This window comes from Eumetopias jubatus, unplaced genomic scaffold, assembly GCF_037043125.1.
Source record: "Eumetopias jubatus isolate StellerSeaLion01/CBP00866 unplaced genomic scaffold, mEumJub1_p1.0 scaffold_14, whole genome shotgun sequence".
Taxonomy (NCBI): domain Eukaryota; kingdom Metazoa; phylum Chordata; class Mammalia; order Carnivora; family Otariidae; genus Eumetopias; species Eumetopias jubatus.
Genome location: NW_028274820.1, coordinates 52329867 through 52347927, shown reverse-complemented (window position 1 = coordinate 52347927; position 18061 = coordinate 52329867). Strand labels below are relative to the sequence as shown.

The following is an 18061-nucleotide window of genomic DNA, read 5'->3' as shown; positions in this document are numbered from 1 at the left end:
GTCAAAGCTGAAAGACCCTGTCTTAATTACTACATTTCTCAACCTCCATATAAATGGTCATAATCCCTACATTGCAGTATTACAGTGAGATTAAATAAACAGCACCTAAAATTGTTCCTGGATTATAGTAACTGCTTAATAAATAATAACTGACATTTGAATCACGTTTTAAGCAGCTGGAAGATGCGTTTGATGGGAACTTAGGAAGGGAATATACAAATTCTAAAAGGTCTAAAGAGAAGATGGGGGAGAAAGTGATGTTAGGACAGGCTTTGAATCTTGAAAGGTGCTAAGGGGTCTCGACATCTAAATAAATCTCCAAAAGATGCCAGTTCAGAACAACAGATGTTCATAAGGAGAGCTTGGTATCCAATACAAATACCTAATTTGGATAATTAAATCATTATGCCTAGAGTAATTGATGAATAAAAATAATGGTATTGCTCAATAAAAATTAAGCAATTCTTAGGGCATATCTAACAGAATCCTCCCAATAACTTTTGAGTAAGATATTAAGCTTCTTTTTAAAACGAGAAACTAAGGTTTAGGGAAGGTAAAGAAAATGCCCCAAATCACACATCTAGCAAGTATGCTCACAGCCGGTTCATAATAAATGCTCAATAAATGTTTCTCAGACGACTATATGAAGCTTTACTCCAAATATCATGTCTAAATTACTGATATTGCCTCTATATTTTATTAAACAAGATAAATGGTCTGTGGAGAAGCCTAGAAATCAATATTTTTAAAAAGTAATCCAAGAGATTATTATGATGTAGAAAATCTTGAAAAACACCTCACTGAGTATTTACTACATAATGGCTCTTTTCTAATCTATAACTGCCACCTAGCTCTCTTTTAAAAAGTAACAATATATGACTCTTTCAAACCTTCCACCCATTGCAGAACCCAATAATTAATCTTTCCATTTTGCAAAGATAGAGGGCCCTGAAATACAGGTTTAAAAACTGTTGCAAGGTCTCAACTTTGTCTAAGATCCTTCTGTTGATTTTAGCTGAATGGGAATAAACACACTATACATGGGAGATGTAGTTCTGTTTTTCCATTACAGGCTACATATCCAAGCAAATGTCTAAGGAAGGATTTTCTAGTATTGAAAGTTTTTACACAGACTTCATTATAAAAACCATCCTTCCCAACCCCCTCCCCTTGCAGGGGGTGGTGATCAAGGTCTCATAGTATCTAGAAATTTTCTTCATGTTTTCTTTCTTGGTAATATAATTAAGAGTGTTGCTGAAATAAAATGCCCATTTACTTTACTTTCTGATTAGAGTGGGAAAGCAGTCTTCATTTGGAAAGTCTTCATTATGCTTTAAAAAATACATACTGCTGGAGCACCTGGGTGGCTCAGTCGTTAAGCGTCTGCCCTCAGCTCAGGTCATGATCCCAGGACCCTGGGATCCAGCCCCACATGGAGCCCCACACTGAGCCCCCCATCAGGCTCCCTGCCCAGCAGGAGGCTTGCTTCTCCCTCTCCCACACCACCCCCCGCCCCGCTTCTGTGTTCCTGCTCTTGCTATCTCTCTCTGTCAAATAAATAAATAAAATCTTTTTAAAAAATACATATTTCTGTGTATTCTGGCAACTGCTGAATAGTGTGCACTCTGTCATGCTGGTAACTAGGACTAGGTTAGACACACGAAAATGGTGAATAACAATTTTTCACAAAGTTTTGTGTTCTAAAAAGAAATCCTATGAAATATTTATTTGATATGGTACACAGAACAAATGAGAACATTTTCTTTTTAACTCCCAAAACCATGGTATGATGTAAGAAAATGACTGATAGGTATGACATTGTCTTGTCACACCAGATCCTCCCGTGAATGCCCCCTCAGGAACACCATTTAGACCTCGGAAATGAAGGGAGGTGGCAGACTGGTTATTCTACTCTCCTTGGACCACGAAAAATGATCTGAATGGTCGTCCTCTGGCTCCCAATCAAGTAATGGGAAACCTCCATCTTCTCTCGCTTTAGATTTCAGTGACTATTAACGATGTGAGTCACTAATCAAACATACACACCAGTGCCTGCCATAAATATAAATGATAAAAGTCTCCAATCCCACTGACCATTAGCTATTGCAAAGCAGTCACATTCTATAGATTTCAAGAAGAGGAAGATTCTGAAAATATGTTTACTAAAAAATACTATTTCCTGGTCAAATGATTTTTTTCTTTAAATGAAAATAAAATAGTAATGTGAAAATTACAACTCTTTCACCTAAAATAAACAGGGCTCAGGAAATATTCATATTCTTCTTTTAGACCAACACAAATAATAGGAAAAATAGAAAAATGATGTAATTGGAGGTTGTAGCATCCAACAAAAGCAAAACTACAGAGGTTAAAAAAGCATGTGACAATATTTGAGATTTAAAATTAATTATTTAAATTATCTAAATTCTCTCATAAAGATTTAATGACAATGAGTGATACTGGTTTCAAAATACTGTCAAAGTAAATTACACTTTGACATCATCTAGTTCCATTTATTTGTAACATCAACCTATCAATTTCAAAGGTTTTACATATTCTTTTAAAATGAAAACAGTTGTTTTCTTTCTTGTTGGCACAATTACTGCTATCTTAAGAGGGAGAAAGAAACTTTCTTCATTATGAACAAGAACATAACTTTCCTTTAGCAAATGACTTAATTAAACTCATTAGATCTACCATTCAGAAGTTCACAATGTGTTTTTTATATTTTCTCAATTAGCAATGGTATATTCTAGTCTCTCTAGAAAAATTTTAAGAAAAGTATGTAAAAATCTAAAACATCTCTAATTATACGGTTGCTGCTGTGTTTAAGACATAAATATTACTCTACATGAGGCTTTAAGAGAAACAAGACAGAACCATTATCTAGATTCCTTGGAAAATATTCAATTCTAATGCATGCCAGGGGCCACCAGGGGGAGTAAAACCCCCAAAATATGGATAAAAGAAAAGAAAAATGCTAAATGGAGGTACAGGTGGGACAACCTGGAAAGAATGAGTCACCCAATCAAACAAGGAAGATAAAAAGATTCTTTAGGGACTTAACCCAGAGACAAAATGTTTTGAATTATCTCTCATCCACCTGGTGAAAAACAAATTCACCTCTTTCTACATATATTCTGGAGTGCCAAATAAACTAAGAGAGAATCTCTTCATCAGTCCACTCAGACCTCAAAACCTTGTCATCTTTCTTTTTTCATCTTCTTTTGATTAATAAAGAGAACAAAATGCCCTGCTAGCAGATAATCATATACTTTTATTAAACAAGAATTTATTCAACAATTTCTTGAATTCCACTGTGTGGTCAGCTAGGACAATAATGATTCCTATGTCAATGACCTCTTTCTTAATCAGGCATTTGTTCTAGCACATGAGAGAAAATGATGCTTAACATGATCTGCATGAATTAACAACTCTGGAAGTACAGATGAGGGGGTAATTTCTAAAGGCAATGAAGAAGTAAAACAGGAAAATTTTTTGGCAACAGGTTAAAATATATTCCATGTTCATAATATTTAAAGACATATTATGCATAGGAACACAGAATTATCTAGAAAAAAGGAAATTCTGGTCTTTAGAAACAGTAACGCTTTCAGGTCACAAAATTACCAATGCATCTGATTAAAATATTACCTATCAAACCTTTCCGGAACATCTACTACCACCTGACAGGTGTTTGCTGGCTGGTTATTTCACTCACTAAGGCAGTGAAGGGCTACAAACTTCATCCTCTTATTTGCATTAAGATGTAAGGCCATCCAAAAAAAAAAAAAAGATGTAAGGTCATTAGGTATCAGCAGAGATGCCAGATCGTCCAAATTCTGATTATGCAAACTTTCTGTTGAATGACCTAACGAATTACCCTTTAATAGAAGACATTCTTCATCAAAAACTGTTATCTTTTTATGGATTTTACTTATCAACCCTCAGTAGTTGGTGAAAGATTTTTTCAAGTTAAAAAGAGAAAGAGTTTTGCTAGAAAATCTTCAACTGTGCAGTTAACACTGAATTTGATAAACAGTACATTCCCAGTAACAGCCACCAAAATTCCAAGTTAAATCTGTGCCCTTGGAACAAAGCCAAAATGCCACAGCATATTTGCACTTTGAACAAATTGCACATTTTTAACTATTTTTTTCTGCCAAAACAAAGGCTCAAATATGCAGATTCTATCCTCTCTGAAAACTTTACAATGGTAATTTTGGATGCAAAGGAAAATGCTTTCAAGACCAACAGAGTGATAGGTTGATTTGCAATTTTAGTTTTAATACTACCTGAACTATTTCTGGAAATCATATGTGAAAACAGATACCGTGAAATTGTCACTATCATCATCTGGCTTTGAAATCAGGCAATTTTATTAGATCTTTCTTTGCTACTTGGCCAATATTCTTAACCTCTCAACCTCAATTTCATTATCTGTCAGATGATGATAATAATACCTCAAAGGCTTGTTGGAAGGAATCAATGAGATAATAAATGTGTCTAACCTAGTTCCCAACACATAGCAGCTAATCAATAAATGATACCCCTACCATTATATCCTATTAGACATTTGCACCTACTGGGTTCAAGACACTAACCATGATTTGCAAAAGGAAAATAATAATTTTAAAAAGGCATTTCTAATCTTTCACTTATAATCTGAAAAATGCCCTGATTTAGGGCAATATATTAATGAGAAAACTGTTAAGAAGTGAATATTTTCTGTCAGATATATCATTCTTCCCCCCAAATAATTACTCATTAAGACCCTACTAAAAGATCTTCTTATTGAATTGTCCACTACAGAAGAAATTCTAGTAAAAACAGATACAATTTGATCAAGACCCAACAGAGTTGAGTTACTGAAAAAACAAAGATTCCCCATGTTACTTCTGGATATATTTGACTACTTTATTACTTTAATGGGTACCCTATAACAAACATCATCCACTCCTACTTTTTGATAAAAGAATACTATAATTCATTCTTCTGGAAGTAAATACATATATAAAGCTAAATTTGTTAGAATAAAATTAATTTTTCTTAGGGCAATAAAGATTAGTACAGATAAAACCTACGCTAAAATGGTTGTTCTTGGTTTCTCTTCAGATCGCATAAATCTTTCGCCTTTTACTGAATCCAGATAGAAAAGATAAACGAGTCTTCTAACTAGGACCAAATTTATTTCTGTTTTATCTTTTGCTATCTTTTTTAAAAGAATATATTTTAGGGCTGCCTAGGTGGCTCAGTCGAATAAGCATCTGCCTTCAGCTCAAGTCATGATCTCAGGATCCTGGGATGGAACCCCAAGTGGGGCTCCTGACTCAGCAGGGAGTCTGCTTCTCCCTCTCCCTCTGCCCCCCACTCATGCTCGCTCTCTCTCTCTCAAATAACTAAAATTTTTTAAAAAACAATATATTTTAGTCCTATCCTATTTAAAAACAAAATATGCCAATATTAATTTGGATTTTAGTTTTTTATTATTTTTTAAATTTTTTTTATTATGTGATGTTAATCACCATACATTACATCATTAGTTTTTGATGTAGTGTTCCATGATTCATTGTTTGCGTATAACACCCAGTGCTCCATGCAGAACGTGCCCTCTTTAATACCCATCACCAGGCTAACCCATCCCCCACCCCCCTCCCCTCTAGAACCCTCTGTTTGTTTCTCAGAGTCCATAGTCTCTCATGGTTTGTCTTCCCCTCTGATTTCCCCCCCTTCATTCTTCCCCTCCTGCTATCTTCTTTTTTTTTTTTTAACATATAATGTATTATTTGTTTCCGAGGTACAGGTCTGTGATTCATCAGTCTTACACAATTCACAGCGCTCACCATAGCACATACCCTCCCCAATGTCTATCACCCAGCCACCCCATCCCTCCCGCCCCCCACCACTCCAGCAACCCTCAGTTTGTTTCCTGAGATTAAGAATTCCTCATATCTATGAGGTCATATGATACATGTCTTTCTCTGATTGACTTATTTTGCTCAGCATAACACCCTCCAGTTCCATCCATGTCGTTGCAAATGGCAAGATTTCATTCTTTTTGATGGAAACAATATTAGTTACATTTCAATCCATATGGATTTTAGTTTTAATTTTGATTGAAAGTATAGTTCCTTCTCCTCACTGTCAATATTCTGCAAATAGATACAGATGAGCTGCACACACCAAATACATAACCAATTCTTCTGTAGGTAATCTGAATGCTCTGATGATTTGAAATGTGCCTAATATTGTTTCCATTAAATTGTGTCTAATGTATTATAACTGCACATTAAAAATTTATATACAATAAAATCCCTTGGAGGTTTTAAATAGCAACTTACTAATTACCTTCCTTGCAAAAAGTTCATAAGACATGAAGTATTTACTATTAAATAGCTTCTATATTTCACCTTAGGGAATGCCGAAATGTTTCCCAATGTGTAATTTTAGTGACCCAAGCATTTAAAAAATGGTGAGTAAGGGCCCCTGGGTGGCTCAGTTGTTAAGCGTCTGCCTTCGGCTCAGGTCATGATCCCAGGGTCCTGGGATTGAGTCCCGCATTGGGCTCCTAGCTCAGTGGGGAGCCTGCTTCTCCCTCTCCCACTCCCCCTGCTTGTGTTCCCTCTCTCACTGTGTCTCTCTCTGTCAAATAAATAAAATCTTTAAAAAATAAATAAATAAAAAAAAATAAAAAATGATGAGTAAGATACCAGAGAGATATGTAAATCCCAAGCTGCTGAGTTTGTTTTGGTTAAACAGCCCTTTTTTCTTTCTTTTTTTTTTGGGGGGGGGGAGACAAGATTAAATGTGCATCTCCCTTTACAAGATAAGATGGTATGCACTTAGAGTACAGAGATGATCCAAATCACAAATAAACGACTTGGTGAGTTGTTACTGAGAATCTTTTGTCTGGATAGGGACTTTCATTCTTAAAAGAATATTTGAACACCATATTAAGTGTCCTTGACAAAACTTCTCTCAAGAAAACCCAGGTGACAATATTAATAGATATTATGTCTTTCAAGATGTATAATTCTTCTCACTTATTCAGTAGGTCCCCTTAACCCTTTGCTTACAAAGAATTTTTTTTTAAAAGAGGTAGAAAGTGAATCAAATTAAGTGGACATGCAGTTAAAAATGACAGACTGTTTTGTGTGATTTGTAACAGAACAGAAATGATAATAAGGTGAGTAATTTATTAGAAGCTTTCTATGTGCTTTTAAAATGTTTTACACTGTTTTACACTGTTATTTAAATCTCTCAACAACCTGGAAAATGGGCACAATTATAATTCTAATTTTATAAATGAGGAAATTGAGGCAGAGGTTGAGAAACAAGGTTTCTTGGTTAAAAGAAGAAAAATTAAAAAATTAGGACATTATTCTTATGATACAAAAATTACCATGAATCAGAAACTTCCATTTCCTATCAAGATGGAACAATGGAGTCTTCCACCCAAATCAACCAAAAAATGGACAAAATATGTGAAACGATGGTTTTAAAACACTAGAACATGAGGCAACAAAGCACAGTGATCCCTGAGAGATGCAAAATATACAAAGTAGGCCGAAAGATTGCACAGCTTAGTGTCTTGAAAGGTTTTCTAGTAATGGTACAGTGAGTGGAAACCCAGAAAGAGCTCAGCAGACTCCCAGAAGTTAAGAGACAAAGCTGAAACTCTGAGGACAACAAAGCATTCACAGGACAGAGTACTAGAGAGAAGAGTGTAGCAGCAAGCAACAGAAAGAATTCTAGAGCTATACAGTATTTCCCTCAAATAATCAGTAATCTCAGTATATGTGTGTAAGAAAACCACTATAACAGAATAGAAGAAATAGTGCCCAATTGTCACAAAGGGCTAGAAAGAGTGCTTATTTTTACCAACCAGAGAGGAAAGTCTCATGAATAAGGGGGAACTGAATATAGTAAACTGAAGGGATTTCCAATAGTAGTGAGAAATAATAATCCATAGACAGAGGTATTCCATTCATGTCTAATTGGAACCAAAAGGATAAAACAGTTTTTAATAACTTAACTATGTCCTTGAATGAAGCTCAAGAATACTTAGAGGAATACAAAAAATATTCAGCATTCAATAAGGTAAAATATACAATGCTTGGCATATAATAAAAATTACCAGGTATGCCAGGAAGCAGGAAAAAATGACCAAACTAAGGAGAAAAGTTGACCAAAACAGATTTAAAAAAAATAGATGTTTTAGAATTAACCAAAAAAAAACAGACTAAAACAGTTATGAAAAGGTATCCCACCTGTTCAGAAAATTAAGTAATGACGTGAAAGATGTTAACAAGAACCAAACAAAAGTTCTAGAAATGAAAACTACAACGTGTCAGATGAACAATACACTGGATGGGACTAACAATTGATTAGACATTTCAGAAAAAAGATTAGTGGACTTGCAGACATAGCAACAGAAACTACCAAATGAAACACATAAAGAAAAGGTATATTTTTAAAAATAAAAGAGCATCATCATGTCGTGGGATCATTTCACGTGGCTAAAGTACATATATTTGAAACTCTAAAATGATGGATGGTATTTGAAGAAAAAACCACCCCCAAAACGTCCATATTTGATGGAAAACATACACTCAGTTCCAATAAGCTCAAAAAACACAAAGCAGAAGAAACATGAATAAAACTATTCCAAAGAATATTATAATCAAATTGTTCCAAAATGGTAATGATTAAAAATTTTAAAAACAGCCAAGGGGTGCAGGGAGTGGGAAGGTGGGGAGAAGACACACTTTAAGTACAGAGGAACAAAGGTAAGTATTAGATAGCATACTTCATGCTACAAACACTGTAACCAAGAAGATAATGGAGCAACATCTTTAAAGTACTGATAGAAAAAAAAATACATCAACATGGAATTCTATATCCAGCCAAAACATATTTCAATATTGAAAGTGAAATAAAGACTTCTTCAGACATACAAATGCTGGAAGAAGTCATCACCAGCACATCAGTACTCCAAGAAATGTTAAAGTCCTTCACATGTAAGGAAAATGATATCAGATGGAAAAATCTGATGATCTACACAAAGGAATGAAAAGCACTACATGGAAAAATAGAAATTTTTCTTATTATTTCAATATCTTTTAAAAATAATCTAATATTTAAACAAAACTCGAAACAATGCAGTAAAGGGTTTATAACTAATGTACAAGTAAAATCTATGACAATAATATCACAATGGTCAGGAAAAGGTAAATACAAGTATACTTTAGGTAAAGTTCTCATACTGTACATGAAGTAGTATAATATCATTTGAACATAGGCTATGATAAATTAAAGATATATAATACAAACTATAAAGTAAAGCTAAAATAACAGAGTTGTAGACGACAAGCTACAAAATGAGAAAAAAATGGAGTCATTTTTAAAGCTCAATTATTCAAAAATAAGGTACTAAAGAAAACAAGTAGAGAATAGGATAAATAGTAAATAAATATCAAGGTGATAGATTTATACCTAACCATATCAATAGCCACACTAAATATAAACAGTCAAACACTCCAATTAAAAGGCAAAGATTGCAAGATTGAATACCAAAACAAAGTTCCACTATATGCTGTGTTCAAGATATTTATTATAAGTATGACACAAATAGGCTAAAAGTGAAAGGACTGGAAAATATATACTAACATTAATCAAAAGACAGCTGTGACAAAAGCAAATTTCAGAGCAAAGAATACTACTAAAGATAAAAATTGTCATTTCATGATTCATCAATAGGATGTATCAGTCTTAAATGTTTATGTACCTAATATCAGAGCTTCTAAATAGAGAAAAAGGCTAATAGAATTTCAAGAAGAAATAGATAAATCCACAATTATAATAGCTTTCAATACTCTTCCCTCAATAATTGATAGTGTAGATAGAAAAATCAGCAAAAATATACAAGATCTGCATAACACTATCAACAAACTTGACTTTATTAACATTTATAGAAAACTCAACAGTAGAATACACTTTTTCTTCAAGTACATGTGAAACATTTTCCTATGAAAGTGGTACCATATTTTGTGTCACAAGACAAATCTCAGTAAATTTAAAAGTATTCAATTCATTCAAGTTATATTCTGACCCAAATGTAATACATTAGAAATCACTAAAAGAAAGATATCTGGGAAAATCCTCAAATATTTGAAAAATAAATAAGACACTTATGAATTATCCATGAGGCAAAGAATAAATCAAAAGGGAAATTAGAAAGTATTCTGTGACATCAAAAGCAACAACATAAGCTAAAATAAACAAGTGTGACTACATCGAATTAAATAGATTCTGCTCAGCAAAGAAAACCACTAACAAAATAAAAAAGCAGCCTATGGAATCTGAGAAAATATTTGCAAACAACATATCTGATAAGGAGTTAATATCCAAAATATACAAGGAACTCACACAACTCAACAGCAAAAACACAAAGAACCCAATTTTTAAATGGACAAATAGCCTGGAGAGACATTTTTCCAAATAAGACACACAAATGGTCAACAGGTTCATGAAAAAGTGTTCCATATCACCAATTACTAGGGAAATGCAAATCAAAACCATAATGAGGTATCACCTCACACCTGTTAGAATGGCTATGATCAAAAAGACAAGAGATAATAAATGCTGGTGAACAGGTAAAGGGCAACGCTGTACTCTGTTGGTGGGAATGTAAACTGTTAAGAGACACCATGGAAAACAGTATACAGGTTCCTCAAGAAATTAAAAACAGAACTACCTATGATTCAGCAAATGAACCTGAAGGGCATTGTGCTAAGTGAAATAAACCAGAGAAAGACAAACACTACATGGTATTACTTCTATGTGGAGACTAAAAGGGGAAAAAAAAAAAAAAGATAAACCCACAGTAGTCCCTGGGACTGTGGTCCAGGAGGAGGAGAAGGAGAGGTTGATAAAGGAGTACAAACTTTTAAGATATTGTTGTAAGATGAATAAGGTATGAGGATCTAATGTATAACATGGTGACTACAGTTGATGACACGTCATATAATTGAAATTTACTAAGAGAATAGAACTTAAATGTTTTCAGGGAAAAATAGAAAGTAAATATGTGAGATGAGGGATGCGTTAATTACCTCAATAGGAGGAAATCTTTCTCAATGGATACATATATGAAATCATCTTGGAATACACTTAAAAAAAAGAAACTATTCTAAACCAAATGAAAATGAAAACACAACATATCAACATCTGTGGAATGTAGGTAAGGCAGTATTAGCAGTATTTAAAAGAAATTTTATAATACTAAATACATATAATTGAAAAGAAGAAAGGTCTCACATCAATTATCTCAGCTTCCACATTAAGAAATTAGAAAAGGGGACATAGCAAACCCAAAACAAGTAGAAGAAAAGTGATAATGAAGATCAGAGTGGAAATCAAAGAAACAGAAAACAGAAGGATAATTGAGAATATCAATGAAACCAAAAGCTGATTATTTAAGAAGATTTATAATACTGGTAAACTTCTAGTTAGACTGGTGATTAAAAAAAGAGAAGAAATTAATTACAATATCAGCAATTAAATTTGTGACACCATTATAGATTCTACGAATAGTCAAAGGGTAATAAGACAGTATTACCAGCATCTTTATGCCTGCACATTTGAAGACCTAGATGAAGTGGGCAAATTCCTTGAAAAATACAAACTACAAAATGCAAGAAGAAATGGGTAATGTGAATAACACAGTATCTACTAAAGAATTTGCATTAGTAATTAAGTATCTTCCTGTAAAAAAACAAAAACAAGCAAACAAACTCCAGGCTCAGGTGGAGTTCACTGTTGAATTCTACCAAATATTTAAGGAAAAAAGAATGCCAATCCTCTGCAAACTCTTTCAGAAAACCAAAAACAAGTGGCTTTCCCAATGTAGTCCCACTATGAGACTAGCATTAACCTGATACCAAAATGTGACAAACACATTACAAGAAAAGAAGATTACAGGGCGTCTGGGTGGTTCAGTTGATTAAGCGTCTGCAAGTCAGCTCAGGTCATGATCCCAGGGTCCTGGGATGGACTCCAGCATCAGGCTCCCTGTTGAGGAGGGAGTCTGCTTCTCCCTCTGCCCCTTCCTCCCCAACCCACTTGCGCCCTCTCTCTCTTTCTCGCAAAAATAAATAAATAAAATCTTTAAAAAAAGAAAATTACAGACCAATATTTGTCAAACAGAATCCGTCAATATATAAAAAGTATTATGTACCTGACCAAGTGGGATTTATCCTAGTAATGCAAGATTGGTTTACCATCTGAAAAGCAATTAATGAAAGACACTGTATTAATAAATGACAAAACCACATAATCATCTCAAAAGAAGCAGAAAATACTAAATCTATTCTTGATTAGCTATGTGGAAACAGGTGCAAAATCTGAATGTATCTAACAGTAACTGCTATTCATATCGTCAAATATTTATTAAGCATCTATGCACTGCAGTGTAATTCTTGGCTCAGAAAACATTAGGAGAAAAGACACAAACCCTCGCTTCAATACAGCTTATATCTCTGTAATTGTTGTCATTATCATTGTAACATCATCATCATTCCTTTTACTCTGTTCAGATCCCTCTATGAATAGTAATGGCACCCTACCACACGCTTCAACTTGCCAACATAGTAAGTTGCTATTGCATATCCAATTGATTTTACATACATAGTTTGTCTCATCAGAGGCTTATGCACATTCTGTTTCTAATTTCTTAGACCTGAACTACCTTAAATACAATAATTTTCTACTTCCCTTCTTGTTTAAATAAAGGCACTTATCTCTTTAGAAGAGTTCTAGATAAAACAATAATGAAAAATAATAATCTCTTACACTTGCATAGTGCTTTATACTTTTCAAAGCATTTTCATATTGACTGTATCATGATCTCATTTGAAAAATTCTGTGAGGTCACTAGAGAGAGTAAGCAGTATCTTTATTTTATAGATGAGAAAACTGAAGCCCAGAGACATTAAATGATTTATCCATAATTCACATCTATGTAATTTCTTCACAAACATAGATGCTATTCTCCCATCTCCTTCAAATTTCAGAAAGAGCAATGGTTTCATAAATACAGACCATCTTTCTTGAATATAGTGGCACATGTCCAATTTCCTAAATAGGCTCCTTCAAATAGAACCAATATGGTTTTTCCAATATGGCTATTAGCTTTTTATCCAGTAGTAATCAAGTCCATTGTGGAACATACACGCTCCTCAAGTCTCACACTATTACAAGATGACCAGACTAGCTAAAGATGAGGAAGTGGTCCGTGTGAGGAAAATTCTAGATCAAGGAAGTAAGAATTCACATTATTATAACATTAGAATCCAAAATATAAATAATACTAATTACACTTCCACAAAATTCATTTGTAATAATAAATTACCCTTACTGAAAGCATGTTTTAAAGGTTTATATAGGACTGTTTAAAAAAACTGCTTTTTAAGCTCCGTATCAACTTAACTAGAAAAATAATCATCTCAATCAATTTATTTAACAGAGATGAACTCAAAGTGCTAAAAAGTATTTTGGATATTCTTTTACTCAATTTCAGTAGAACTGCCTCTGCACAGCTGACAGGAAGAAATGAAGAAAGGTTTCCTCTTCTATAAATAAAATACAGAAGTATGAGAAGGAGGGGGGCATTTGAAGTTGGTTGATTTGCTGTTCCTCTTTTAAAAATCACCAAATTGAATGTGAAAATAATTCAACATACTAAGCTGTTCATGGATTTCTCCAAATGATTGCAAATCTCTGGAAAACAACCTTACTCTGTTACTATTTTTGCAATAAATTATATACATTACAAAATAATGTCGTTGGAGAAAAACCAACAAAAGCATTAAGAGATTATGTTTCTAGGCACATGCAGAGCTCATTTTACTTTAATTATACAGTTCTTTAATTTGGTAATTATAAAATATTCCCTGACAAAATTAGTTTTAGTTACAAACTTAGGCATGTAAATTTCATAGAGCCACCACTTTTTTCCGACACACTGTCAGAATGTCACAGTTTTTAAATAATGACAGTACGTGGTATGGCACCACTACTTTTTAAAGAAATACATCCAGAAGAACTTAATGTTCAGTTGGCTTCCTCAAAAGAAAACAGATGAGGAATAAATAGTGGTGATAGTTTGCCTGCTTATGAAACATGAAATTAACAGGATAACATTTCAAATTTCACTCATCACCCCTACCATGTATACCAATACCCACCTCAACTTGAAGACTGACATTTTAGAACTATTTAACATGACATTAGGCTAGCAATTATAATCGACTCTCTCTCAAAAGGCTAGAATTGTAACGAAATTTCTACTAGTTGTATTCCTTAAGGTATAGAAAGAAGGATGCTGTATATATTCATAATGAAAAGTGCCTATGCTAAAATGAAAATATTGTTATTTACATTATTAAATATTGTTAACGTTACACTAACAAGCTTCTGTTTACAGAATTCACTGCACAGCCTCGTTTGCTGAGCTGTACTTCTGTATGTGGCTACGTCTGCATCAATGTTTGAATGTGAACATGTGAGAAGTAAAAAGAAAGGTTAAGATACAACAAATGGGTAATCAGAATTAGATAAACATCGCATGCGGAAGTCAAAATGAGGCTATACCAAAATATTAAGAATAACAGTTTGACCCTGATACAATATGTGCTATATGCAATTATTATTCCCATTTTTCAGATGGGAAAACTGAAGCACAAGAGGTTAAAATATTTGTCCAAGGTCCTATAGCTAGCAATCGAGTGAAAATCTGATCCCAGGCATGCTGACTAGAGAAGATGAATCCCTGATTTTCCTAAGGAAAGTGGTTGCTTTGAACTACATATTTTTTATAATTATATAATTTATTTAATTCATATGAACAATAAAATAAACAAGTGAAAAAACTGCAAGCCACAAAATGTTTGTGTGGCTGAAAAGCTTTTTGAATTATACTGTTTAATGACTGACACTTGTCCCTTACATTTGGATTAGCCTCCCAAACATAAAATTCCCTACCCCACCACTGCTTCTGGCAGTGATCCCTTCCACGCTCATCTCTTCTGCTTATAGAGAGGGAAAATAATGATTTGGAATCATCCTACATACAGCATGACTCATAGTCCTGCCCTTTTCTTCTTTACTACTTTCTTCAGTGAGGGCATTCTAAGCATTCTTAGAGAGACCAGCAGCTTAGCGTTTATCCCCACCCCTTACCTGAGAATAAGTCTACTTTCCCTCTTAATCTCTTCCACAATGTTCTTACTACATTTTTAGACTGACATGCCTCATTCTCACCCTTTTCCTCCTCCAGTGCCCAGTAGAATCTTGGAGGCTAAGGAATTAAGAACAGGAACACAGTCTTCTGCACTGGACCAGGCTCAGCAGCAAATCCATCTGTATCAAGAATGTCATGGGCCTGGTCTGACCTTGGAGCATGTCCATGAGCAATCCAGGATGAATCCGGAGGTGGGATCTCTCAGTATCAGTCCTCCCAGCCAAAGAAGACTGGAATCTTGGTGGCATAAAGACTGTGCAGGACTAAGAAATGGAAAGAGTCAAAATACACAGAGTCCAAGAAAAAAAGAAGGAAGATAGACTGAGTCTAAAGCAAAGAAAAAGGATCTAAGGTAGAACAAAGATAGCATCCTTTTGCTGTTTAATTGATGTAATATGTTGCTTCTCTCTGAGACTATAGTTAAATTGTTCTAAATTTCCTTCTGTTCCCTGCATTAAAGGTATTTCTTCTGAGTCTTTCCTTTGTTGTTGTTCTTTCATTCACTTGCTTCATCCCTCTCTCCCTCCCTCCTTCCTTCCTCTCTATCTCTCTCTGTTTGAGAAGCTTAATCTCTCTCTTTAAAGTTCAAACTTCTTTTGTTTTTTTTATTATGTTATGTTAATCACCGTACATTACATCATTAGTTTCTGATGTAGTGTTCAGTGATTCATTGTTTGTGCATAACACCCAGTGCTCCATGCAGAACGTGCCCTCTTTAATACCCATCACCAGGCGAACCCATCCCCCCACCCCCCTCCCCTCTAGAACCCTGTTTGTTTTTCAGAGTCCATAGTCTCTCATGGTTGGTCTCCCCCTCCAATCTTTTTTTTGTGTTAAACATATAATGTATTATTTGTTTCAGAGATACAGGTCTGTGATTCAACAGTCTTACACAATTCTTCTGAAAGATCAGGCCTTCATGCCAGCAAATGGGAAGTAGGGTGACGATTCTTACAGTCAGTAGGTATACTTTCACTTAATCCCCTGTTTATCAAATCCGATTCCTCACCCCCAGTTTCCCATATCCCGAGTGTCCCAAAGTCTCAAAAATCTGTGGATTAATTTCTTCAAATAGTCAACTTCTCTAATGCTGTTGGGCAAGAAGAAGGGTAGTCTCCTTACTGTGTAGGGTGGTGGAGCAAAGAAGGGAGAAATGATCCGGTGACCTGATTGCTACTTAAATAATTTAAAACTTTCAATCCCAACATGTAACCCCTGGATCCTTCTGAGTTTAGGGGAACAAAATTTCTTGCTTCTCAATGTCACTCTCCCTGGAGACATTGAGTTTGAGTTTCCTCCATGGTTCGAAGTTAGCCCTCTTCCAGAAATGTTCCATGTTCCAGAAATATGTTCATATCCCTTCTCTGTAATTACCTCCTCTCCTGTCTCCTATGAGTTTATACTTTTATTGTTACCTTAATGGAGTTTCTGGAAATAATAGACATAAATACATGTTTTTACTAATATACTTGAGAAACTTTTGAAACTTTTTGAAAAAGTAATCACCAATAATATATATATCATCAAATATAAGAATATTTATATATATATATCATCAAATATTAAGAATACCCTCATTTTGGCAAAAATGCCTCTGGCATTTCACTCTCTGATACTGTCTGATTGAAGTATATTTTCTTACACAGTGAAGGTTACTTTATGTCTACTTTATTAATATTTTCCCTAAGAATAGGAATTGACTTTTGTCATGCTTTTTATCCATCTCTAGTGAGATTTTTTCTTTTGATGTATTTCTGTAATTAATTACTAATGAATTCCAGACACTAAGTCACTTCCTGGCTGAGGTGAATTATTCTTTTAAGATATGGCTAAATTTAATCTGTTATATTTTACCTAGACTTTTTGCCTATAAATCCATAGTAGGGATTGGTGTATAGATATATTTTTGTGATATTTTCTGCTAAGTTTTAGATTCAGTATTACGTGACCTTCAAAATATTAACTGGGAAACTTTCCATCAATTTATATTTAGGCAAATAAGAATTTACTTCCTAAAAATTTGAGAAGCTTACTGGGATGAACATTTTGAGATATTGTAGTTTTTTACCCCAAAATTATAAGTAGCCACTAAAATTTTGCCTGCTATCACTTTCATAAAGAATCAGCCTATAAGTTCTATTTTTATTAGAATTTGTATTTCATTTCAACTTCTTTATTCATTTTTAAAATAACTTTGCTTTACAATTTTTCCTAGTTATATCGCCAAAGATGTTTAAACTGTTATTATTATTATTTAATGATTTTATTTATTTATTTGAGAGAGAGAGAGAGCGCACAAGCACAGAGGGAGATCAGAGAGAGAAGCAGACTCCCTGCTGAGAAGAGAGCCGGATGCGGGACTTGATCCCCAGACCCGGGGATCATAACCTGAGCGGAAGGCAGGTGCTTCCTATATGCCTCTAAATTATTATTTTTAAGAACCAGCTCTTGGATATATGAACCCCACCTCTCATGGTTTCTTTAAATTTTGTTTTTTATCTCCTCCAATTCCCCTTAATATTATTTTTAAATTTTATATTTTAAAAAAATCCTGGTTTTTTTTTTGTAGTTTAAAATGAAATAATTTACCACCATATATTTGCCTGTGAATGCAGCTTTGCTGCACTTAAGAAGGGTTTTCTTTTCCCCCTGAATAGTGTTATTTTCTAAATGACTCATAACTGCAGTTTTAATTGTCTCTGACCCAATAGTTTTGAAGGGCTTATTCCTTCCAAGTAATTGTTTATCTTGTGTTATAGC

At 34.1% G+C, this 18061-nt stretch overlaps 1 protein-coding gene across 4 annotated transcripts in view; it reads right to left on the bottom strand.

Annotated features, from left to right (window-relative positions):
- Nucleotides 1-18061, bottom strand: part of HDAC9 (histone deacetylase 9) — a 733933-nt gene that overhangs the window by 672744 nt on the left and 43128 nt on the right. The window contains exon 1 of one of the 4 annotated variants that reach the window (XM_088018631.1): nt 15322-15446. The exons of the other annotated variants lie outside the window; for them this stretch is intronic. The gene's annotated coding sequence lies outside the window, so the exon portion shown is untranslated. Of the gene's footprint in view, nt 1-15321; nt 15447-18061 lie in introns of those variants that run through there. 4 annotated transcript variants of the gene reach the window in all.